The 25,269-nt window shown below is 60.7% G+C and overlaps 1 long non-coding RNA gene across 1 annotated transcript; it reads left to right on the top strand.

The window, feature by feature from the left end:
• Positions 1-2,901: 2,901 nt before the first annotated feature.
• Positions 2,902-4,754, top strand: LOC124967443 (uncharacterized). Its single transcript, XR_007105531.1, has 3 exons — positions 2,902-3,038; positions 3,291-3,425; positions 4,623-4,754. It is a non-coding gene; the product is annotated as an uncharacterized LOC124967443 (long non-coding RNA).
• Positions 4,755-25,269: the final 20,515 nt, after the last annotated feature.

The following is a 25,269-nucleotide window of genomic DNA, read 5'->3' as shown; positions in this document are numbered from 1 at the left end:
GATCATCAAGCAGGAGACTTTAAAGTGAAGTCACGGGGTGGCCTGGGAGAAGTCCAGCAGAGTTCCAGATGGCACCAAGTGGCCTGGGGCAAGTCCTCCAGGACAGGATGCTCTGGGATGCCCTGAAAGACAGTCCATCAGAGCAGACGGTGGCGGGTGGTCTGCAGGCCTTGCTCCCAGCCTGGCTGAGCTGTGTGGCTTGCATTCAGCTGGTGCTCCGGAGCTCAGCGCCACACAGCAGGGCCAGAGAGGCCGAGGGAGAGTCCTGGGGCCTCCGGGGAGATGGGTTTTGCCTGGTATCCTGGACTCTGTTCAGAAGAAAAGCAAAGGTGGTCTGAGCTTGGGCTTGCGGCTGAGGCCAGGATCTCAGCAGCAGAGGAGCGTGATGCCCAGGAGCCTCGGGCGTGCCAGGCAGGTTCATGGTCAGAAACGCGGCCCCCGTGAGAGCAGCGCCTGTCTTGGAGCTCGCCTTCCGGGCGGGAGACAGCCAGCAAGTGGCCAAGCAAAGCTGACCAGTAGGAGGTCGCGGCACTTGATGACACCAAGCCCTGCGTGAGATGACCAGGGAGGCTCTCTTGAGGGGCACCATGGGGGGAAGCTGAGGAGCAGGGGAGCAGCCCTCCCCCCCGACCCTGGGAGCAGAGAGGAAGAGGGTCCCGAGGAGTGGCCTCAGGCGTAGGGCCCGGGAGGCATGGCTGGTCCCACTGTGGCAGGAGGCGTCTGCAGGCTGGAGCCACGAGCTGGGCCGCGCTGGTGCCCCAGCCCATCTGTGCCCTGAAAGCCCAGAAGCCCAGCTTCGCCCTACAGAGCAGGAGCTGTGGCCGCCGGGCTAGCGCTGTCCAGAGGGCACCCAGAGCTGCAGTGCAGCGCTGGGCCAGCAGCCGTGTGTCTGGGCACAGGTGAGCCCCGAGGGGCCTGGATCTGCATGGCGTCCGTGGAGACAGACGTGGGGCTGAGGCCTGAGAAGGCGCTCGGGTGTGAAGGTAAAAGACGGGGCGGGTCCCTGGGGAAGGATGGGGAGGTGACCCTAGGAAGAGGGTCCCAGCTGTGTGAAGGGCCCAGAGGCACAGACAGCACTGGACCTTGGGACTGTGAGAGGAAGGGGCGTGGCTGGGGGAGAGACCCCATGAAGCCTGAAACACGCAGCGTGGACCACGGGGAACGGCTGGGTTTTCCTAGGGTAGGATCGTCCCCAAAGCCAAAGCAAGCACAGGGCAAGAGTTTATTTAGTTTCTCCAGGAAGCTGGATAGAAGTAGGGAAGTGACCAGGAAAGGGAAGAAGCCATTTGCTCAGGTGGGCCTCTGTGGGGCACCTGGTGGCTCCTGCCAGGGGTTTCTGGGGACAGTGGGGAACTTAGCCTGAGGGATGTACCTGAGGGTGAGGAAGCTGGGGTTCCAGGCACAGCCAGCCAAGAATGAGGAGCACCAAAGGACTGGAAGCACTTGGTCTGGAATCCGTGTCCCCACCATGTGCCCAGGCCTGAGCTGTGTGCTGGTGGCCGCTGGGAGGAGCAGGACTGGGAGGTCAGAGGACGCTGGGCTTTGCTGGACAGAAGACCTTGAAGATTTGGTAACTTGCGCCTTTCTCTACCTCTCTTAACTTTGCACATTTTTGCTGGCATACAGGAGGGAAGAAGAAGCGGGAACAAATATTCCCTACTTGTCACTTTCCAAGGAAGACAATGAGCAGAGGAAATGTCCAGTCGCTCCCTTTTCCAGTGGGCCATCTCAGCGGCGTGAACCCCTAGATCTTGTCTGATGGCACTGAGGCCAGTTTTCAGTGGGTGAATGGAGATAAGCTGGGCCTTCCCATTAAGCCAACCCACCAAACAGGGCATTTAAGGTGGGCTGAAAAAAATCCTTGGAAAAACAAGCAGACACTTATTATTATTTTAGAAGTAACTGCACTGGCTCTAACAAACCCCTTCCTGTCTGCAGCCCGGGACTGCAGCCTCTTTATCACGTCCAGAGTCCCCTTCAGTGGGGCTGTGAGCTGCTCCTGTCTACAGTGGGAAACTAAGTCTGCCCCTGCCTACGGTCACTGCAGGTTTCCAGTTCCCATTTGCTGGTCGCTAGTCTGGCTACTGGTTGCATCAGGTTCTCAGGTCCTCACACGTGATGATGGTGCTGACGGTGATGTCATCCTAGTGATGGTGAAGGTGACAATGATCAGGCTAATGATAGTGGCGATGATGTTGATGACAGGGGGTGTTGATGGTGGTTATGGTTGTGTTGACGGTGAAGTTGGTGATGATGGTCGTAACGGTCATGGTGGTGATGTGATGGTGATGGTTATGGTGATGGTGATGATGGTGATGATGGCTAATGAATGAAGTCCACCATGTGCCATGTGAGCCCTGGTTCATGTCCTTTGCATATATTAATTAATTTAATTCTCATAATTACCCTGTGAGAATCATCATTATCTCCATCTTGTAGATGAGGAAACTGAGGCTGAAAGAGTGAACCTCCTCTGTTCAATCTCAAGAGCACCCATTTGGAAATACTCGTTCTGGGCGCCGTGGCTCAGAAGAGTTGGAGATAAAAGGTATCGTTTCCTCGGCGGCAGCACCATAAATATAAAAATTGTTTTTCACTCATTTGGATCTAAAGGTCAGCAGGGTCTCTGTGCTTGTCTGTCCTTTCTCTCTTCCTTCACTATGTATTTATTTTTAAACATTCAGGCCTCCATTTCACTTATGGTCTGTGAAAAATGTTTGTCCCCTTTGAGGCGCTTGCTCACCCTGGAAACCTGGCGGCCATCCAGAGCCCATGCGCTGGGCTGTCCGTGTGAACCAGGATCCACACCCTCAAAGTGGCCGTTGGGTGTCGCCCGCTCGGAACCCTTAAGCCTGCACTGCTTCTTGGTTGCCTTTACCTTGTTTGTGGCACAGACACAAAGTGAAAGGCAGAGCAACCAGGCGGAGAGTGTCCTGGACTTCCTGCAGGTGCTCAGCGGTATCTGACGGATGCAGTGACTCAGCTCCCAGCACAGAAGCATGGCGCACCGTGGAGCTGGGTGGAGCTGGGTGGAGCAGGTCCGTGCCGTCCTGGGCCCCAGCTGGGCCACACAGGGCCAGGCTCTCCCCAGGTCTCAGGTCCTTCAAGGAGGGCACTGTGCCAGGTGCCAAGGGTCAGGGGAGGGAACTGGAGTCCCTGGAGTAGGGGAGCTTGGGGGCAGCAGAAAGGTCACAGGCAGCTACGGGGTCACTCAGGACATACTAGGACAGGTGCAGCAAGGCCATGCGCATATCTCCTGCGCATATGAGAGGGGTCATGCCTCCTCACAGCTCAGTTGTGGCCAGACGAGGGCTTCCGGACACCAGGCCGCAGCAGTGTGGCCTCCACCTTGGGTGGCCTGCAGGCAGGAGCGGGACAGACTCTCCGTTCTACCCTCCTTGGTGAGCGTGGAGCTCCAGTCCCCGGTGAGTGTGTGCAACAGGGACCCACGGACTCTGAACATGCAGTGTGGCTCGGAAGTGGACGCTGGCACAGAGCCGAGAGGTGTCAGGAGTGAACGGCAGCATGGCCTCCCAGGCCCAGCTGTCCACAGGGGCAGGGGCACAGGGCTGCCGGGCGCCCACCCAGGACTGGGGGAAGAGGACCGTCAGCAGGCTTCCCTGGGTTCCAGGAGGTTCACCTGAGTCCTGCGGATAGGCCAGGTGGCAAGCAGAGGAAGGGCACTGGGCGGGGACAGCTGTGTGCGTGCTGAGGGAGGGCGGGCCGGCCGGGAGACAGGCGCCCGCGAGGAAGGCAGCACGCTACGCAGGTGCGGCTGGGCCTGGAACACTGAGCTGAGAGGACTGGACTCTGTGAAGCAGGCAGGGAGGGTCACCAAGCCAGGCGGGGGCTGTGTGGTCCCTCGGCATGTTAGAGCATTACGTCGTCAAGGTTTGGAAGCCAGGTGGCCCCCGGACAATGCCAACAGAGGAATGTTCAGAGTAAAATGCTGCGTTACGGAGCTGGACCTGATCACCCATTCTGGTGTGACTGGACTGGCTGGGTGGTCACTGTAGGCAGGTGGGGCGAGGCTGGGGAGGTGGGAGGCTGGGGAGGTGGGAGGCTGGGGAGGTGGGAGGCTGAGGAGGTAGGGGGAGGCTGGGGAGGGGGGAGGCTGGGGAGGTGGGGGGAGGCTGGGGAGGTAGGGAGTGGCTGTGGAGGTGGGAGGCTGGGGAGGTGGGGGGAGGCTGGGTCGGGGGGGAGGCTGGGGAAATTGGGGGAGGCTGGGGAGGTGGGGCAAGGCTGGGGAGGTGGGAGGCTGGAGAGGTGGGGGGAGGCTGGGGAGGTAGGGTAAGGCTGGGGAGGTGGGAGGCTGGGGAAATTGGGGGAGGCTGAGGAAGTGGAGCAAGGCTGGGGAGGTGGGAGGCTGGGGAGGTGGGGGGAGGCTGGGGAGGTGGAGGGAGGCTGGGGAGGTGGGGGGAGGCTGGGGAGGTGGAGAAGGCTGGGGAGGTGGGGGGAGCTGGGGAGGTGGAGAAGGCTGGGGAGGTGAGGGAGGTTGGGGAGGTAGGGGAGGCTGGGGAGGTGGAGAAGGCTGGGGAGGTGGGGGAGCTGGGGAGTGGGGCGTGGTCTAGAAGGAAGCATCTGCCCTGCAGCCCCCTCCCCTTCTCTCTGCTTCCTGGCAGCCGAGACCTGAGCAGCGGTCCTCTGCTGGGCCGGTCCCCCTGATGTGCTGCCCACCTTGGGCCCAGAGCACTGGAGTCGGCCTTCTATGGATGGAGGCCTCTGAGACCCTGAGCCCCCAATAAACTTTCCCTCCTCTCCGTTGCGCTTGTCAGGTCATCTGGTCATGATGCAAAAGTTCCTAAAACGCTTTGGTTCCAGAGTGGCCTGGAGCCCTGACGGCGGGGACGTTTCCTTTCTCCTCCATCCACACTGTCCAGCCGTGTGGACTGAGGACCTGACACATGCCAGGCTCTGCTCCGGGCAGGGAGGCAGCCGTGTGCAGGCTGGGGCTCATGCGTGCACAGCACATGAGAGCACGGCTGGGGCGGGACGGGTGTCGGGCTTGCTCTCTGCAGACACGAGATGTCCAGCAACTTGGGAAACGCTCCAGGTACCCCGTGTTCCACAGAGGAGCCCGGCCCTGTGTCCAAGGGTGTGTCCCTGAGGAGGTGGGACACAACGCCCACACTCACATCCTGGGCAGCCCGGCCCTGGGACACCAGCGAGTGGAGGCAGGTGCCCCTGCCCGGGGGCGGGGCTGCTCCAGGTGTGCACAGGTGGACCGAGTAGGGTTTCAGTTGTTTCGTATTTTAAGAGAAACATCACAGAACCCACACGGACGCTTCAGCGCTCAGGGGACGGATGAGAAAAAGACGAGAGAGATGTCAGCTCAAGGCCGACTCCAAGAACGCCCCCCGGAGGAGGGCGATCAGAGATGGCGGGGTGCCTGGGGACACAGGAGTGGAAGGAGGGCCGAGGAGGGACACCGCGGCCAGCCCAGCAGAGCAGACAGCGTCCCAGCTCGCGCGGTCCTCTGTCCTCGCCCACGAGGTTGTCAAGCAAAGGCCCTAAGGACGGGGTGGGCGCCCGCCGTCAGCCCGTGGCGCCCCGCTGTGCAGACTGCAGCCCTCCTCAGAGCACGCGTGCAGGGCCCTCAGGACGCGCACCTGCTCGGACGCAAGAACCGCAGACAGGATCGAAACCTGCAGACCCAGGTGGCCGGCCTGCCGGGCACGGCTCTCAGGTGAGCCGACAACCAAGCTGGTGGACGTTCTCCAAGCTGCGGGCCCGGGGACCCGCACGGGGACCCAACCGGGCGGGAGATCTGTGATGTCCCTGGAGAGCCAGCCGCACCCTCGGGACCAGCCCCGTCCCCAGCCACCCCAGGAGCCCAGTGCGCTGTGTGCCTGAGGCCGTCCCCAGCTCTGGCCCCACCTGGGCACCGAGCCACAGATGGTACGGAAGTCATCAACTCCCGGTGTTTATTTTTGGCCTTTTCCACGGCTGCCCGGCCAGCTATCAAGCCGGACACACTCTGCTTTTTTTAACCTAACCTGGTTCGTGGCTCCAGTGGTGAGGGGACAGAGGGGACACTCGTATCTGCGTTGACACAGGAGTGCCACCTGTGTCTCTTTGAGTCAAGATAAAAACGGTTTTCAACAAGCGGAAAGAGCCGTGCAAAACAGGCGGGTCCCCGAGGCAGAGGCGTGGGAGGTGGACCCGCTGAGCCCAGCCCTGTGTGGGGCACGTCGTCACAGCTGGCAACACCTGGGACGCCTCTCACTGTCTGTTTCCGCTGACATGCGAGGTGGGGTGGCCGATCTCCCGGGCGTGGGGGCTGAACGCCCACTGGCTGAAGGCTCGGGCTGGCCCTGTCACCAGCCTGTCACCAGCCTGTCATGGTGGACAGTTCTACTTGGTTCGCTGCATCAGCCAAACTGGTATTTATGCCTTCATCCCATGTCAGCTCCCAGCTCCTCCGTGCCAGGACCTGTGCTCATTTCTGGGGACATAACAGAGCATGAGGAACCCACCCTTGTCCACCCAGTGCTTCCAAGACCACTTGAGCCACAGGAGACCTCAGAGTGAGGGTGGTCTTGCTCCTCACCCACGTCCTGGTTCTCTCCTAGGACCCTGGCAGGGCAACATTCCCAGGCCAGGCCCGTAGGCCTCAGGGTCCCTGGGGCCTGCTCCTGGCCCTCTTCCACGTCCACCTGCTGCCTGGGGACACTGTCAGCCCGCAGCATGCACTGTTGGTGTTTGCACGCCCAGGAGCAAACTGGGGCCTCCCTGGAACACACACGGCCTAGCCCCTGGGTTGAGCAGGTGTCCGTGGCAGATGGAGTGGTAGCCTGTGTCCAGCAGAGCTTCCGACTGGGAAGGGTGGGCCTGAGAGTCCATGTGCCTGCGAGTTCCCAGGCGATGCTGCTGGTCCCAGAACAACGTTCCCGGCCCCATAAACAGAGTGATCAGATCTCCAGGTGCTGGGAAGAAGGCAGGGAAGTAAGCAGCTGTCAGCAAGAAAGTCACCTGCTGTCCAGTTAGCCACCTCACCTGCTGTCCAGTTAGCCAACACACCTGCTGTCCTGTTAACCAACACACCTGCTGTCCAGTTAACCAACTCACCTGCTGTCCAGTTAGCCAACTCACCTGCTGTCCAGTTAGCCACCTCACCTGCTGTCCAGTTAGCCAACTCACCTGCTGTCCAGTTAGCCAACTCACCTGCTGTCCAGTTAACCAACTCACCTGCTGTCCAGTTAGCCAACTCACCTGCTGTCCAGTTAGCCAACTCACCTGCTGTCCAGTTAGCCACCTTATCTGCTGTCCAATTAGCCACCTTATCTGCTGTCCAGTTAGCCACCTCACCTGCTGTCCAGTTAGCCAACACACCTGCTGTCCAGTTAGCCAGCACACCTGCTGTCCAGTTAGCCAACACACCTGCTGTCCAGTTAGCCAGCTCACCTGCTGTCCAGTTAGCTAACAGGGCCTGCAGCACAGGCTTCCCCTGCAATGCTACACTCACGGGGTTCCAAGAGCTGACCCAAGAAAAGCCCACTGTTTTGAATGACATCCATTGCCCAAATGACCACACGGCCAGCAGGAGGGTGGTTTGGAAGCTGGTAGCGACTCCTCAACTCGAGACTTCTGGCCACTCCACAGTGATCCCGTCCAGCTGGCCGAGGGGTGACCTCCTTCACACGTTCCTCCCAGGCCATCTGCCCTCCAGGTCCAGTGACGTGCTGGTCACGCCTGCCAGTGGCTGGCAGTAGAATCGTACCTGGAACCAGGAGGTGCCCCTGCCCTGTGTGTGAGGTGGTCAGGGTGCCGGTGGGTGAGGCTCCTTCCCCACCCCTCCCCGGAGGCCTCCCGAGGCCTCACCCTGGACACTGACCGGCCACTGCCACGCTCATTCCCTTGGTTCTGTGCTTCAAGGGCCACAGTTGTCTAAAAGTGGGTGATTTCACCCACCATCTTGAAAGCCTGGCTTCTCTTGAAATGCAGAAAGACGGCCCCAGGCCGCTCACGGCGACGCTGGCCGCCCCTGAGCCCAGGCCTCCTGCTGCAGGTGGGCGCCCAGACACGGTGTTCTTCTGGTGGTGCTGAAACGTGTGTGCAGGACGCATGTGAGAGGCAGGCAGGGGGAGGCGGGGGCCTCCTTCAGTGGCCGCAGGTCCACCGTCTCCCTCAAGGGACTTAGACCTGGAGGTGGACCCCAGGCCCTACCCTTCCCCTGCCCGGCCACCCAGAAGGGGCGAGCGGCTCTGGGGCTCAGGTACACCTGCTGTTCACACACACCTCTTCCTTGCACATCATGACGCTCTGGTGGACAGCAACATTTCCTGGATGGACGGTGGAGGCAGTGGGAGGCAGGGGCCATTTAACTGCTCTCCCACGGCGGTCGTGTCTGAGTGGTTGTGTGGCTTCCGGGCCAAACTGGCAGCTGGCTCCCCACGGAAGGGCCTGGCTTCGTGTCCAGCCCTGCCTGGCCCTGGTGGGCCGTCTCCCCAGGCAGCACTGGCTGAACTCCACAGTGTGTCCACGCCTCCCGAGTGCCCCACACAGAGTCAGGGGCTCCTTCCTCACAGGGCCAGGGGTCCAGCGGAGTGGCAGGGACCAGCTCCTCTGCATGGATGGCAGCAGGCCCACCAAGCTGCCCCTGCCCTCACCCCATCTTTGTCCCAGGAAGCCAGAGCCCCAGCCCCCAGGAGGAGCAAAGCCATGGCTTCCCCTGTCCACGGGGCACCAGCTTCCCTGGAGGGGCCGGGAAGGGGAGCCCGGAGCTGACACAGCCAAATGGTCCTAGCAGACAAGAGGCCACTCACTGTCCCCTGACAAGGACAAATAAACAGCTGAGGGAGGGCATGCCTTGCGGAGGGGCGACGCTGTGCCTGGACAGCCGTGGGGCTGACCCTCCTCAGCAAGCCCGAAGCTCCCACGCTCGCTCACACAGGCCCGCACCCCAAGGGGCCCCCACGCCTGCCCACTCCCCACAGACCCTTCCCACGCACCCTCCTCGACACCCTGCAGACGGGGCACAGGCACGCGGGACTGGGAACCCGCTTCAGCGCTGGACGGAGGCGTTGGTACTAAATGCCGTGAATCGGACGCTTTCCGTGGCTAATTTCTTGCTACCCGAATCTCCCTTCCACTGTTTCAAAGGCAGCCAGAGGCCTGGCCCACCACGTGAACCTGTGCGTCCTCACGGGCCAGGGAGGGCGTGCCGAGGAGGCTCCCGGGGGCGGCAGCGTCAGGACCGCGCTGGGGCTGCCGGCCCGACTGCCCAGGTGGGCAGGCACATCGTCATCGGGTCCTCCCACGGCCTGTGGGTCTGCGGTCAGCCAGGTGGGACAGCAAGCCCGGCCAGGGACCACTGGAGCCCCTTGTCCTTGCTGCCTTTGTTGTCTACCATCGTCCTCCCACCTGCCCTGCCCCGTCCCTCTTCAGGGCTCACAGAGCAGCTGCCACCTTGCTTTGGGCACCCTGGCCAGCTAGCCCAGTTGGCTGGACTGAGATAGAGGACACTGGGCCAGCATGCAGCGTGGGCACAGCGGGCAGCAGTGCCATCCACCAGCTGGAGGGAGCTGGAGAGGACGGCCAGGGCCATGCTCCAGCTGTGCGGTCCTCTGAGCTCTGCAGGCCGCTCGTGCAGCAGAGGTGCAGCAGTGACCGGGTCACGCCGCCTCCACCCTCGGAACCCAGAGCCTGGGAGGGAAGCAGAGGCTGCCGACCCGGGACACAGGGCTGGGTTAGGTGCAGGGTCAGACCCAGGGATGGCACTGGAGCAGCTGAGGACCACCTGGCCAGACCAGGGCCACCCGTTCCTCTGCAAAGGCAGGTGGAGCTGCCCATGGCTGGCCGCGCTGTGCCGCCACCACGGGAGCCTCCTCGGGACCTGCCAGGCCAGGGAGACCGGTGCTGGACTCAGGAGGGAGGTTTGGGGCAGAGGGTCACGGTCAGCACTGCTGGGAAAGCTTCGCCCCCCCTTCCATGTCCTCTATTTGCAGCCGACGTCCGAGGAGCAGGACTGGCTCGGGTCCTGCCGAGAGGGCCTCACAGCAGAGGCCCTGGCCCTGGCCTGGGAGCTGACAGAAACAGGCGGGCAGGGCTCTCCTCCCTCCAGGACCAGCTCCGCTCGGCCAGCCAGGACACGCGGCCTCGGGCCTCTCCAGGCCGAGGCCTCACCCCACCCGCCTGAGGTGGCCCCTGGCAAGCACAGAGAGGCTGCTCCTGAGCCCTGGTCACCCAGCAGGTGCTTGTACGCTGTCCCTGAAACAGTGACCACCGTGGGCGTAGGAGTCTCTCCAGCTGCCGGCAGGACGCCTCCCGGATGTGGGCCCCTCTGCCCTAAGCAAGAGGGTTTCTCCGGAGCCTTCGCTTTTCCTGGCTTGTGCTGACCGCGGCACATTCTTTCCCCGCTGGTTGAGGCCCTGGAGGAGCAGGGGGAGCCCGAGACGCAGCCTGGCTTGCTGCCGCCCGCAGCCCGCTGCCCTCCCTCCGGGCCCTCTGGGGGACTGCCTCTTGCCAGGCACGGGGCTGCTCACACCCCAGGCTTGAGGCCCACCTGACCAGGTGGTGAGCACAGCGGGAACAGCCAATGATGTCCAGGCGCTGTGCCCTGGAGGCCTGGAACCTCCCAGGTCCCCTTCCTGGTGTCCAGACAGGGATGGCCACCTGTGAAGAGGACCAGTCCTGGGTAGGACTGCTCACCCGGGCCTGATCACCCGGGGGACTTTGACCCCAGGGAAAGCTCGGTAAGCGGGGAAGGTGCACAGGCTGCTGTGACAGAGGCAGGGACGTCCCTGTCAGCTGGCGTCCTGTGACTGAGGTACTCTGGTGGGATGCCACCAGGGACTGTGTGGCCCTTGGCAATTCACTTACCCTCTCTGGGCCTCTGTCTTCTAATCATAAAATGAGAGATTTAGACAATCTCAGGAGTTCCCAGACCTCTTAACCCAGAGCCCTGGTCACCAAGTGCCACCAGCTTGACCCTCACACTCTAGGGGTGTGTCGATTTGGGCCTTGGGGAGCTGGGAATGCGAGAGATGTGCTGGGGAAGGGGAGGGGAGGCAGGGTGGAGCAGGGGGAGTGTCCAGCAAGAGAGGCAGGAAGGGCAGGGGGCCAAGGCGGGCTGGCAGCGCCTGGCCAGAGGGGAGCCCCGGAGTGAAGGGCCCCAAGCCGTGCGTGGTTGCCAGCTGCCCAGGAGCATGGTTTCCAGCAGAGGCCAGGTCCTGAAGGTGCCTAGCAGGAAGCCCAGCTCCTGGTTTTCCCTGGTCAGTAGGTAAGTGACTGGTGGGGGCTCTGGGCAGGGCGAGGCAGCCCAGCATGGTGGGCTAAAGCCCTCCCTCATGTCTGGGAAGCAGAGAGGAAGAAGAGGAGACTGGGGTCTCACATGCCCCCTGTGACTTGAACACCCACCAGACCTGCCTCTTAAAGGTCCCACCCCCTCCCATCTCCTCTGAGCTGGGACCACACCTCTAACATGGTGGCCTTTGGAGACACTTGTCCAAACCTAGCACAGGGGACATGCTCGCAGTCAGTTGGCTGGGAAGTCTGCTGCCCTGAAACAGCCTCTTCCCCCGGCCAGGTCTGTGCCTGGCCTCCCTCTGCAGTAGGGACGGCCGGAGACTCTGGTAACGAATAAGCCGCCGTGTCGGGCTCAGGGGGAAGAGGACACATCTGCAGGCCAGGCTGCTGTCCACTGCACCTTCGCAGGGAGCAGGGCTCCTCCTTCCTTTGTGACCCGAGGGCCCACACGGAGAGACGGCTTCCAGCAGGCGTGGGCAGAGAACCCGCTTCCTCCTGTGTCCTGGCAGCGGCTCTGCCCTGGCCCTCGCCCTGGCCCTCGCCCTGCCCTGCGCCTGGCCTGGCCCTCGCTCAGGGGGTCTGCGCCCTCCCGCACTCCGCACCTGGCAAGGGGAAGACCGGCTGTTACCCAAGCCCAGGCTTCGGAGAATGAGTCGTTGTCCCCAGTGTCCCTGTCACCTCCAGGTCAGCCGCGGGGGCTCCTCCCAAGTGCCAGAGAGCTCCTGAGGAGGGGCCGCCACGCCGGCCTCGGCCTCGGCCTCTCGGGCCCTCCCTCCCTGTCTGTGCGCCCATCTTGCTCCGTCTCTGTCTCTCTCTCCCCTTCCCTCTCTTCCTGCCTCGGTCTCTTAAGAACTCACACGTATTCTCACACTCCTTCTCTCACACTCACAGACGCTGGGACAACAAAGGCCACTGTCTCTAACTTGCCCTGGGTTTTCCCCTAATTCCCTAGAACTTTCCCGTTTATTTCCTGTCCTTGGGAAAGGGAATTTCTAAATCCTTTAGGGGTTTCTCATTAAGATCCCGACAAATGAGAGGGAGCGGACTCCAAGCCCACCACATCTCCAAATATGGGATAAAAATGTGCCCTTCCCCCTGCGCTGCCATAAGTCACGGCCACAGAGCCACCTAGGCCCCCGGAGGGCCCTTCCTCCTGGGCCGGCCTCGCCCAGCTCCCAGCAGACGCCAAATTGGCCGATGTGACCACACAGACTTCCCAGTGAAACCCAAGATGCGGGGGTCAACCTCCACACAATACCCGGCTTTCTTCCCGGCGGGCTGCCCGTCCAGTCGCCCTGCTCGGCCTGATTGACAGGGCCCCTGGGACCCGCGGGGCGAGGCCTCTGCCAGGGTTCTGGCCTTTTCTGGGGCTTCGTGGCCCCAGCAGATCCTCCATATGGCCCAGCGGGGACCCATCTTTCAGCCTCCCTGTCAAGAGTTCCTGCCTCCTCCGTGAAGCGCCAGCGTGGGGCCGGGAGGGCGCAGCCTGTCCCTGTGTGGCCCGCGTGAAGCCTCCGTTCCGTCAGGCACACACTCGGCCCCTGGACCATCCCTCGTCCTTCACCCCCAGCCCCACACCACCCAAGGCGTGGCCTGAGCCCAGGGAAGGGAAAGGGGCCATGTCCCCCACGCCCGGCCCCAGGGCCACAACTGTCATCACAGATCACTCTGAGAAAGGAGCCCTGTGATCTGCGCAGTCGGAGGGCGCTCAGCTGTGACCTGTGTCTCCCCACAGCTGTCCACTGTCCTGGCCAGGCGCTCTCCACGAGGCTCCACAGCTCTCAAGTGGGAAGTGACCCCTGAGTACCCACTGGTGACCACAGTCCTGAGGAGGCAGCTCTTCATGCAGCTCCATGGGAGGGAACAGAGGCTAGAGGGGCTAACAAAGTCCCTTGGGCTCACAGCCCCTTTGTTCTCAGGGTTCTGTGTGTGCTCCTTCCATCCTGTCTCTCTGGCTCACTGGTCACCTTCCCATCTTCACACACACCCATCTACTGGCCACAGGGCCTTTGCTCTCACTGTTGGGTGTGCTGCCCAGCTCATTCCCTTCAGGCAGGTCCTCAGGAGGCCTCCCTGACCCACGGAGCAACGCACAGCTGCTGCTGCTGGGCAGTGTCTCCTCCCCTCCCTGAGCTTTCAGGAGAACTGGGGTCTCCGCCAGGACGGAGTGGCTCTGCTCACTGCTCCCAGTCTCTCCTCTACAGGGTACAGGTCTACAGAAGGTAGGACGCTCCAGGTCCTTCTCCACCCTGTATCCCCAGGCCTAGGACAGAGCCCGGCACAAGGTGGAGCTCAGAGAGGAGTTGATGCACGAGAGGGACAGCAGAAGGCCTGTCACGTGGCTGTCTCATGCACACGACTTCGGCCTCCCTTCCACTCACAGGGCTTGCCTTCACTTCCCTGCCCACCCCAGGACCCACATGCCCCACGCCAGGTGACAGTGGGCCCAAGTCCTCCCCAGAGCTGATGAGCACAGGCACCCGATGGAGCTGGCCCACGAGAAATCAGATCCCCTCCTGGGGAATGCGGAGCTGGAAGCAGGAGAGGAGCGATCCAGCTTTCAGTGGCTAGGTGTGCACCCTGCCTTGGAAATGTCCCCTGGATGGAGAAAATGGGCAGGGAGAGTGACAATGAGGGGACAGGGATTTGAGAGAAATGAGGCAGAGGAACGAGGGAGGTCAGAGGGGAAGGAGAAAGAGCAAGACAGAAGGAGAGAAGGAGGGAGAGAGGAAAGGAAGGGAAGGAGGGAGAGAGGGAAGGGAAGGAGGAGAGAGAGAGAGAAGGAGAGAGAGAGAGAAGGAAGGAAGAGGGAGAGAGGGAAGGGAAGGAGGAGAGAGAGAGAGAAGGAGAGAAGGAGGGAGAGAGGAAAGGAAGGGAAGGAGGGAGAGAGGGAAGGGAAGGAGGAGAGAGAGAGAGAAGGAGAGAAGGAGGGAGAGAGGAAAAGGAAGGGAAGGAGGGAGAGAGGGAAGGGAAGGAGGAGAGAGAGAGAAGGAGAGAGAGAGAGAGGGAAGGGAAGAGGGAGAGAGGGAAGGGAAGGAGGAGAGAGAGAGAGAAGGAGAGAAGGAGGGAGAGAGGAAAGGAAGGGAAGGAGGGAGAGAGGGAAGGGAAGGAGGAGAGAGAGAGAAGGAGAGAGAGAGAGAAGGAAGGGAAGAGGGAGAGAGGGAAGGGAAGGAGGAGAGAGAGAGAGAAGGAGAGAAGGAGGGAGAGAGAGAAGGAAGGGAAGGAGGGAGAGAGGGAAGGGAAGGGAGGAGAGAGAGAGAAGGAGAGAAGGAGGGAGAGAGAGAAGGAAGGGAAGGAGGGAGAGAGGGAAGGGAAGGAGGAGAGAGAAGGAGAGAAGGAGAGAGAGAGAGAAGGAAGGGAAGGAGGAGAGAGGGAAGGGAAGGAGGAGAGAGAGAGAGGAAGGAGAGAAGGAGGGGAGAGAGAGAAGGAAGGGAAGAGGGAGAGAGGGAAGGGAAGGAGGAGAGAGAAGGAGAGAGAGAGAGAAGGAGAGAAGGAGAGAAGGAGGGAGAGAGAGAAGGAAGGGAAAGAGGAAGAGAGGGAAGGGAAGGAGGAGAGAGAAGGAGAGAAGGAGAGAGAGAGAGAAGGAAGGAAGGAGGGAGAGAGGGAAGGGAAGGAGGAGAGAGAGAGAGAAGGAGAGAAGGAGAGAGAGAGGAAAGGGAAAGAGGGGAGAGAGAGAGAGAAGGGAAGGAGGGGGAGAGAGAGAGGAGGAAGGAGAGGGAGAGTCAGAAGGGAAGGCGGGCCGGAGCGAGAAGGGCCTGGATTTTCCCATTCCTGGCTCAGCCCTTCCCCGAGCCCAACTCCGTCCCAGGGTTCTGACAATGGCTCTGTTTGGCTTCAGCCAAGGCCAGTAGGTCTGTGCCATTGTCCCTGAGAGCCCGCCTCCTCCCCAGAACTGTTCCACGCACCCACAAGCCTGGCACACTGGCCTGTGGGGAAGGAGCCAGGACGTCGGGAGTGCCACTCTGCCGTCCACTGCTCAGACAGCCCGCCTGCCTGCCTGGGCCCTTGCAGATGTCGGCATGGAGCTGCAGGGTCCCCCGAGGGGCCCTCTGCCAGGCACTGGGCTCGTGCTGGGACCTGGTGCTGAGCAGACAGGCAGCCCTCGGCCCTCACCGCGATCACATTCTTTGGAAGGAGAGTGACTTCATAGACCTGCTGGTGTGATGCAGAGCGCAGGGGGCGGTGGGGTGAAATCTGGGCAGGTGACAGAAAAGGCAAGGCTTGAACAGAAATGCCAAGGAAGCGAGGAGCGGGTGCAGTGCAGGGTGTGGGGACAGCAAGTGCAAAGGCCCGGGCAGGGCCTGACTGTCTGAGAAGCTGAGAGCCAGCCCAGGTGGCTGCAGGGCAGAGAACAAGGGGAAAATTCTAGAATGGAAAGAAGGCGAGAGGGGCTATGAGGGACAGTCCTCAGAGGCCCGGGCTGGCCATGTGTGCAATTTATTTGGGCCTCACAGAATCTTGGGAGGCAAAGCATGAGGGACAGAGACATGCAGAGGTCAAGTCAATTACTTAAGGTCAGAGAGCCACTGCATGGGAGGTCTGGGGCTGGACCGGGGGCCACGGGACCCCCCGCAGCTCCCCCAGGCCCCCCACGGTGCCTGAACAAACCCAGCAGCCTAAGCTGTAAGTCATCGCTGAGAAGCAGTGGCTGCCCTGCACGCAGGTTGCATGGGGACACAGCCAGGTCCCACAGACCCCTGACGGTTCCCCTCTTCTGACCCTCTCCATCTGGTGAGGTACAACTCACTGTGGTTCTGAGCGGCACGTTCCTGAGGTGGCACTGAGCACCTAGTCCACCCGCTTGCTGCCCTGGAGGTCCACATTGTATGTGACCCTCTGTGCCCAGTGTCCCCAGCAGGCTATCCACAGAGCAAGGGCCCAGCTGACGGTGCAGGGGCTGGGGTGCTTCCCTTTGGAGGGCCGCCTGGCGGGGGCGGGGTGGCGCACTTCCCTGAAGTGCTGATGCCCCTGAACCCATCACCTGAGAAGGGCCGAGGGGTGGGTCTCACCCCAATGTGTGGAGGCTGCGCCGTCTTCTAACCTGAGCAGGCTGGGGTGCTCGTCCCAGGGTTCAGGAAGCTACCCTAAGGCGTCTCCGGGAGCCTGGGCTTTCTCCACCTATCATGGTCAGGTGCTGGGACTGATGGGAGAATCTGCTGATGGCTGCCCCACCTGCGGAACAGAACCCGAGGGTCCCCGCAAGTCTCAGGTCACCCCAGACCCACCCAGTACCCCATTAAATCAACACCCAGCCCTGCCTGGAAGCTCAAAGTACATGAACTAATAACAATAAATAGTTATTTGGTTACTTTTTACAGACACATTTGGACTGCATTTCAGGCAATTTTACGGGCGAATGCTATTTTGAGCATTCCCAAATTCCCAAACTGCGCGAGAAACATCTGCAGGGCGAACACGTGGAGTCTTAAGCCCCAGCTTTGGACATAAATCTGAAGCTGTCCCAAGACCCAGACTGGTGCAGACCCCCAAACAACAGTCCTGGACGGGTAGCCGGTGCCCGCAGGCTCCGTCCACAAACTCCGCCAATAACCAGGGCGGATCTCGCCAGGGCCTACAGGGCAAGGAAGTTTGAGGCCAGTGTGCGTTGAGGGGTGGGGAGCCCGGAGTGAGGGCTTCTTGGGCTCTCAGGAAGTCGCTCCCTGTCTGGGGAGCTGACCACACACAGCTCTTCCCCACCGTGATTTAGGTGGGCTTCCCTCCATGGCCTTTGCTCCCGGAACCGCCCAACCCAGGACCGTGGCTCTCAGTTCCTGCTGTAGACCTTCAGGGATTTTCATTGCTCTGGGGTGAAGATCCAACTCCCCACTGGGACTTTGCAGGAGGTCCCTCATCCGATCCCTGCTGATGACTGAGCCTCAGCCAGTGTACCAAGTGCCCAGCTCCCTGGGCCACAGAACCCTGGCCTCCTCCAGTTCCTCCTCCTGCCCCAGGGTATTGGCATGTGCCGGGAAAGCTCTCTATGCACTGGTCCTTCCCCATCGGCTTTGCCTTTTCCTCCAACTCCAGTTCACCTGCCACCTCCACTGGGCAGTGCCCCTGAGCACCAGGCCAGCCTCCCGTGTCTCTTCTTCATGTGTGCCATGCACTTGCCATCTGTTGGGGACACTGGGCATCTTTCCTCACCAGGACCTGGCTCCTGCCTCTGCTCCTGGCTGCCTGGGACTCCAGTCAAGTCCGTAGGCTGGCGGGGCTGAAGCCCGCCAGGCTAGGTTCGCAGCGTGAACCTGGATCTCCCCATGTGCTCCGCCCACCTGCTCAGACTCCGCCCCCACCAGCACGTGTTGGCGAGGCAGGGCAGGAAGGCCGAGCCTTGCGGAGCCCTCGCGGCTTGGTTGGAGCAAGGCCAGGAGACAGAAGGATGGAAGTGGCGTGCTTGGGGATCGCATAGACCACAGCCTCCCTGGGCACACTGCCCAGGAGTGGCTGGCCCCTCCGCAGGCCTGAAGGTGGTTCTGCACATTTCGCGTTTGCTTCGGTCCTTGAAGCACATTCTGTGGCAGTTGTTCTGCTAGAGCTTATTCATGCAGTGCTGGGGATTGAACCCAGGCCTGGCGTGTGTTAGGCCAGCACTCACCCCCCAGTACACCCACCCCTGCTAGAGTAAGCAAGCCCACTGCCTAGCAGCCCTGGCACGGGTGAGGGGCCACCACTGTCAGGGCTTCTGGGACCCACTTGGATCAGCTCACCGGGGGCAAAGGTTAAAATGCAAGTGTTTAGCAGGAGAACCAGAATCTCTGGGTTGGGGCCAGAGGCTCCAAAGTCCCAGGTCTTGGGTCAGGGCCACCCTGCTCCACACCAATTACCTCTCTTGGTGTCTTACTGCCAAGGATGCTGGTCTGGATGATTCTTGCAGCCCTGGATGCCTCGTGTGTGCGGTGGAAGAGCAGCTCGGCCACACCTTACTTGTTACAAGTAGAGCTTGGAACTCCTCACATAACAGAAATCAGAACACAGAAGCCTCCCGATTCTCTAAGGAGGTACCTCCTTGCAGATTAGGAAGGCACGTGGGGTCGGCAGGGTCCCGGGCTCTGCGGGCTTCCGGAGCCTAACTACCCTTGCTCTCAATGCCGGGGGACGTGGCCTGGCACCACCCTGCACCCGTGTGTCCCAGGACCTTTCCAGAGCAGATGGACACTTTCCAGGAGGACAATCCAATGGCTGGCAGCCACCCGAGCACCCAGGCAGAGGAGACGCAAGACCGTGTGGTTTGCTGGTTGTTTCTGGAGGTGACCAGGGAGACATCACAGGTGTCCCTCGGCCCCAGGCCTCCGCCCTCTCCCACCGCCCCGGGTGCGGGACAAAGGAAGTGAGGCATGAAGTAGGAGGAAGCCTGCACCCAGGCCCTCCTCCCACTGTGCCCCCCACTCCGTGGGGGCTTTGAAAAGCCCTGCCCTTTTCCTGGGGCTCACCAGGCCTGTGATCTGTCCCTCGGGGCAGGACTGCACCAGGGACCCCGCCCCTGGCCTGACTGAGAACCCGGCTTGCTCCACTCCAGCTCCCCCGCCTCCCCACCCCTTGGCACCGGTGCCCTCTCCGTCCTGCCACCTGCTGGCCCCGCCTCCCTCAGCAGGCTGGGCTCGCTAGGACCGGACTGCGAGGGGAGAATAATCGGGGCCCGGATTTCGGCTGCCAGCACCCCGGGTTCTGACCCGCCTCTAGCGCTGCGCAGCTGCCTGACGCAGGGCACTCTTGGTGCTCTCGCTGGGGCTGCGAAGACGGCGGGCGACCCACAGTGAGCGTGTGGCTGAGCGTGAGTGAGGCATCGAGAAGCAGGGCCTGTTTCTGAAGTACTGCCGGCACTGAAACCTGTGTCCCCAGAGGGAATCCAGCGCCCACCACCCTCAGATGGGCCTTTGAAAACCGCCCGCTGTTGGCCTCTTCAAAGATTCTCACGTGGGTTCCTATTTCCGGCCATCTTCAGGGGTGGCACAACCCTGTCTCTGGAGGTCGTTTGGATTTCAGGGTTTCCTGCAGGGTGAGTCCTGGTGTCTCACTGATGAACTAGCATGGAGTTTGTTCAGTGAGGAAATGAGAAATTTTATACAGGATTTTTTGAGCCCAGGGTGCATCTGAAGGTCTCCAATGTCAAAGATCAATCAAACGTTGCCACCGCTTTGATGGATTGGGATTGTTCACTTATTGGTCTGCTAATTTAACAAGTGTCTGCCATCCTTTGAGAAGGAGGGTGGGGGTCGACAGGCTGGTACTAGAGGCAAACAGAAAACTGTGTCAGACAGCTTTGCTTCACTGTTGCCAAAACTTGACCAGAACTCAGAGGAGGGAAAGTTTATTTGAGGCTCACAGTTTAAGAGGATGGGGACAATAATAATCCTGGGAGGGTTTATCGAATCTACACCATCATCACCATCATCATCACCATTATCACCATCACCATCACTACCATCACCATCTCCATCACCATCTCCACCATCACCATTACCATCTCCATCACCATCACCATCATCACCACCATCACCATCACCACCATCACCATCACCACCATCACCATCACCATCACCATCACCATCATCATCACTATCACCATCATCACCACCATCACCATCTCCATCACCATCACATCACCATCATCACCATCACCACCATCACCATCACCACCATCTCCACCACCACCATTACCATCACCATCACCATCACCCCCATCATAACCACCATCACCACCATCACCATCACCATCACATCACCATCATCACCATCACCACCACCATCACCATCACCCCCATCATAACCACCACCACCACCACCACCACCACCACCATCACCATCACCATCACATCACCATCATCACCATCACCACCACCACCACCACCACCATCACCATCACCATCACCATCACCATCACATCACCATCATCACCATCACCACCACCACCACCACCACCATCACCATCACCATCATCACCATCACTACCACCACCACCACCACCACCACCACCATCACCACCACCATCACCATCACCATCACCACCATCACCATCACCATCACCACCATCACATCACCATCACCATCACCATCACCACCATCACCAACACCATCACCATCACATCACCATCATCACCATCACCACCACCACTACCACCACCATCACCATCACCATCATCACCATCACCACCACCACCACCACCACCACCACCACCACCATCACCATCACCATCACCACCACCATCACCACCACCACCACCACCACCACCACCATCACCATCACCACCACCATCACCATCACCATCACCATCACCACCATCACCATCACCACCATCACATCACCATCATCACCACCATCGTCTCCTTCATGGTTATCATCTTAGTTCTGGTACATACTTTCCATGTGCTGGAAACAGAAGCAGTTCTATAAATTAGCCCATGGATTCTCCCCACCCATTCAGCAGGCACTTCTTTCCCTCCTTCAGAGGAGCAGACTGAGGTGTGGAGAGTAGGTAGTTGGCCCAGGTTACCCAGGTGAGAAGAGCCCAATACCTGGCTCCAGAGTCAGAGGCCCAGCCCTGATAACAAGGTCTCTCTTAAGGTATGCTGAACGCCCAGTTAAAGCACGTTGAAAACATGCCATTGGATGTACTTAGGCACAGAACTTTATTTGTGTGCCTGAGTGGAATTAGAAGATTTCACAGTTAATTTAGCCCAGTGGAGCATTACGTCAGGTGATCCAAATCAGCTACTCCATTTGATCTGTTCTGAAACTGGCTGGCACTACGTAACTATGGCTAAGAAGGTGCAGGAAACCCTTCTTGTGTTTTCTTGTCGCCGAACCAGCTGACGGTTTTCTAATGTCTGTGATTACTAGCTGGAAAATCTGCCCAAACCTCTGTGAAAGGGCACTTCCCCAGCAGGTCTCTGTCCCGCACACACCAGGGATGGAGACAGAGGTGCTGCCTGCCCTGCAGACCTCCTGTGGCTTGATTTCCAGGGTGTGTGACCTCGTTCAAAGCAGGCGCTCCAGGGCTGGTTGTCTCCGTTTCCTGTTCTCGTTCCACTCTTCCGCATCGCTTCCACACAGGAGAGGCTGTGGTGCTGAGGACCAGTGTCTGGGGCTGTGAGCCACCCCTGGGGCTGTTCCTGGGGCAGGCCAGTTCTTCAGTCCCTCGAGACCAGCCTCCTGTGAAGAACCCAGCCACCACAGGGCCGAGCGGTACAGGAGCGTGGGCAGGTCCCGGGAGCTTGGGCAGGGGTGCTGGCCAGGGAGGAGGTGTGTGCTCAGAACATTTAGGATGAAGACATAGAAGACAAAGAACATTCCATTTTATAATATTACATAAACTTCGGGGGAAGTGGCTACATACATACATGTATTCATTACACATATTCTAGTTCATATACTTGTAAACTCAAAGTTCATACATGTGTAAACTTGAAGATGCAGAGCAGCTGACCACCTTTGGCAGCGGACACCATCGCTAACAAACGTCGTTGCTCACGAGAACTCACTCTGCACAGCCCTTGCCGAGGGCACGGCCCACTAAATGCAGTTTCTCAGCGGCAGAGCAGTGTCCTGGGGACCCTGGGTTGAGAGCAACAGAAGAGTGCTCTGTACTCCCCTGTCCCTCAGGACACGTCCACAGTGTACAACATCACACCTGCTGGTGGACAGCACCGAGCCCGGCCACCCTCAACCCAGGAAGTTACAACTGGGCTCAGGTAAGGCTCTGTGCAGCCTGGGGTGGTGCTTGTCCCCGAAGAGACCTGCAGCAGCCAAGTGGGCAGCGTCCCTTCTCCTTGGACAGATTCCTCAGTGGAGAGCAGGGTCAGCTGATGGGCTCCAGGCGAGCCGCTGGGCCAGCGCCCAGCCTCCCGTCACCTACGCCCGCCGCACACAAGTCCCAGCACCTGCGGCTCCTGCTCCAGGTGCGGCTCCAGGTGCGGCTCCAGGTGCGGCTCCAGGTGCATTCTCGGCCAGGCCCTCCCCCACAGTGGGGCAGGGTCCTATTTTCTGGGCTCCGCTGGTGGAGAGATGTCCCCTCATTGACTGTTTTGCTACTATTCTCTGCAGTGACAGCGGTGAGCGACACACCCAGGGTCACAAGGTGAGTGGGGGACTTGGCCCAGCCTGGCTCCCTATCCCCACCCAGGACCCCACTCACCATGACCTGGGGTGGACACCAGATAACACACCAACTGAGACACGGGATGGTCAGGACACAGGGTCTTCTCGGATGAGCCATGTGGATGAGCCGGTACCGAATTAGGACGGGCCTGAGTGCGCGGGGCGGTGCCCTCGTAAGTCGCACCCAGAGGGTCTGCGAGGTGGGGTAAGGAGGCTGCCACAGGAGGCCCGAGGACAGCAGGCCACCATGAGAGAGGCAGGAGGGACCTCCCGAGCCTCCAGAGCGTGCCCCACCAGAGCCTGGAGTTGGGGCGGCCTCCAGAGCTGCCAGAGACCAGCCGTGTGGCTGGAGGCCCCGGAGGGAGACCCCAGCTCCCAGGCGGCTGACGGAGGATGCTGCGGAGGCCACCACATCCCACAGGAAGCCGGTGACATCGAGGGGTCTGCTGGTTGTCCTAATGTCATTTTGGGAACAATACGTGTCATCTGTTCGGCCCTCCCTGAGTTCATCCTCTATCCCAGCCGGGGTGGAAGTCCCACCAACCCACAGGAAGAAGAAAGCAAGCCAGACGCTCTGCTTGCCCCCCTGCCCCCTGAGCCATATTGAATAACCGCCTGCTTGGACCATCCCCCGTTCTCCCGCGACCAGCCCAGGCCTCTTTTGATGGACAGCTGTCTACAGAAGGGTGGACACCTCCAGGGCCCGTGCCCAGATCAGACACCTGATCAAATTAGCAAGTGCAGCTGTCTAATCATGGTCCTGAAACCTGATGACCGGTTCTGCAAGAGACCAGGGACAACACACAGAGAACCCTGGCAATTGGAAGCACTGGCTGGGAAGCAAAGGGGACCTGCTCTCTGGCCGCCCACCCACAGGCCTCCCCTGTGCAGCAGAGACGGGGAGAAACCAGGGCCGGGAAGCGGCACGGGCCCTGTAGTGGCCCCACGGACCCTCTCTTACGGCAGCGCCTGTCCCCTCCCAGTGGGCGACCCCCACCCCGCTCCCAGGGCATCTGGTTCCGAGCAGCGAACAGGCCTGGCAGTTCACACGCTCTCCAGCAGGCTGCCTCCTCACGTGACACCGGCCCAGAGCCGCAGGGTTTGGGACTTTGGAAGTTTTCACTGGGGATAAACACGCGCCTTGGAGTCTCCGGAGGTGCACTGGGAGCAGACGCTCGGTCTCACATCCAGGCAGACCTGCGCCTGCGTTTTGTACAACAGTAGTGGCTGTTTAGAGAAATGAGTTGTGGTTGGCCTTTCAAGTCCTAGCCAGAACTTACGCATAAACAAGCTGTGGTGACCGCACCTAGGAGCGCCAGATGAGGCAGGGAGAGCCCAGGGCTCCTCCAGGCAGCCCAGACATGGGGCGGGTGATGGAGAGTCCAGCCACAGGGTTCACAGTAGGTGCTCTATAAATGTGAGCCTGTGGGCTAGAGATCAGGATCACGGGATTTGCACTCAGGCTGGAGCCTGCCCCTGTGTGCACCCCACCTCCAGGAGGAGACGCCATGCCCTCGGGGCAGCATACCCTGGCCTCCTGGGGCACAGGAGCAATGGACTCGTGGACCGAGGTTCTGCAGAGGTGGCTGCTCAGGGACACTTGCACCAACCTCCAAGTCAGATGGAGTCAGAAAGCAAAGCCAATTGTCCCCAAGGAGCAAGATGGCGCTGCCCGGGGAAGTGCCTTCATGTCTCCACAGAGCCTTGTGACACCGCAGTGTTAGCAATGGTGACAGCGACGCTCCCTCCGTCCCCTCCTCTCCACATGCACGGGTGGGGACCTTCAGCAATGTTCATGGCAGGTGGCACCCGGCTCCTCTTTGACCAGGGACAAGCCGTCTTTCCCCCAGTGACTTCACACCATCCCACCTGGCAGGAGGGTGCCTGGAGGTGGGTTCAGGAGGCACACGGTGCCATGGCTCCTTCTCTTCACTCCCAAGTCACCGACCCTCGGGAGGTAGGGCCACTGCGTTATTTCTGTGCCAGACCCTTGGCCTAGAGGGAAGCGAGGCTTTGCACCAGGTCCAGTGGCCTCCTTCTGCTGTCCTGGTCGGCCACAGGTGAGTCAGGCTTCAGTCCAACCAGCAGCGCTTGCAAGCCCTCCTGAGTGCAGAGGCTGGGAAGGTGCAGGCTCCGCAGAGCTTCCAACCTCCCCCTGCATCCAAGGTTCTGCCCAGACCCGGGGGCGGCTGACAGTCCCCCTCCAAAGTGCGCCGTGGTGCGGAAAAGTCAGCAGGGTGGGCGATGTTTCTAGGTGGCGCTGGTCTGAGTCCCCTTTTCAGCGAGACTTCTGGCATCGCTGCCCTCCGACCTGTCCAGAGGGAGTGGAGCCAGCTTCCTCGCGTCCGACCATGCACACTTAGAGCAGCACAGAACACACTGGCTTCAAAGGGAGGAGCGGAGAGGAGTGGGCTTCACAGCAGAGGAGCCTCCTGAGCGTGTCCCCCAGCAGCCCTGGCCCAGGCACTGTTGGGCTGGAGAGGACAATGTGGGAGGAAGCCCTGGGCTGGACAAGGCCCCGCTGGCCGCACCATAGACCTCACAGGGCCCGAGGCAGACACCAGAGGACAGGAGGCCCAGAGCCGCAGGCCAGCTGTCCCCGAACCTCATGGCCAGCAAGCAGAAGGCCAGGAGCCAGACTGGGAGCCTTGTTCTGCCTGCCTTTAACAGACGCAGCTTTCAGAGCCGGGCCGCTGCGGCGGGCGGGCCGCGCATTCACCGGCTCGTGGATTCTCCGTCCAGTCAACTCGACTACAGGCCTCCATGGGGCTCGACCCTGCGGTCAGCCCAGCAGGCAGAGGCTCAGACGGAGGGTCTGTGGAAGGGTGTGTGCACGTTGAGAGGAAGGCTGCTGGGGGAGGCCGCGTGGAGAAGGGCCCGTGTGCAGCAGGGCATGGACAGCAGAGTCCAGCTGCAGCCCGGGGAGC

The sequence above is a fragment of the Sciurus carolinensis genome, chromosome 16, assembly GCF_902686445.1.
Source record: "Sciurus carolinensis chromosome 16, mSciCar1.2, whole genome shotgun sequence".
Classification (NCBI taxonomy): Eukaryota; Metazoa; Chordata; class Mammalia; order Rodentia; family Sciuridae; genus Sciurus; species Sciurus carolinensis.
Note: the sequence above shows the minus strand (reverse complement) of the source record. Positions and strands in the feature narration are given on the sequence as shown.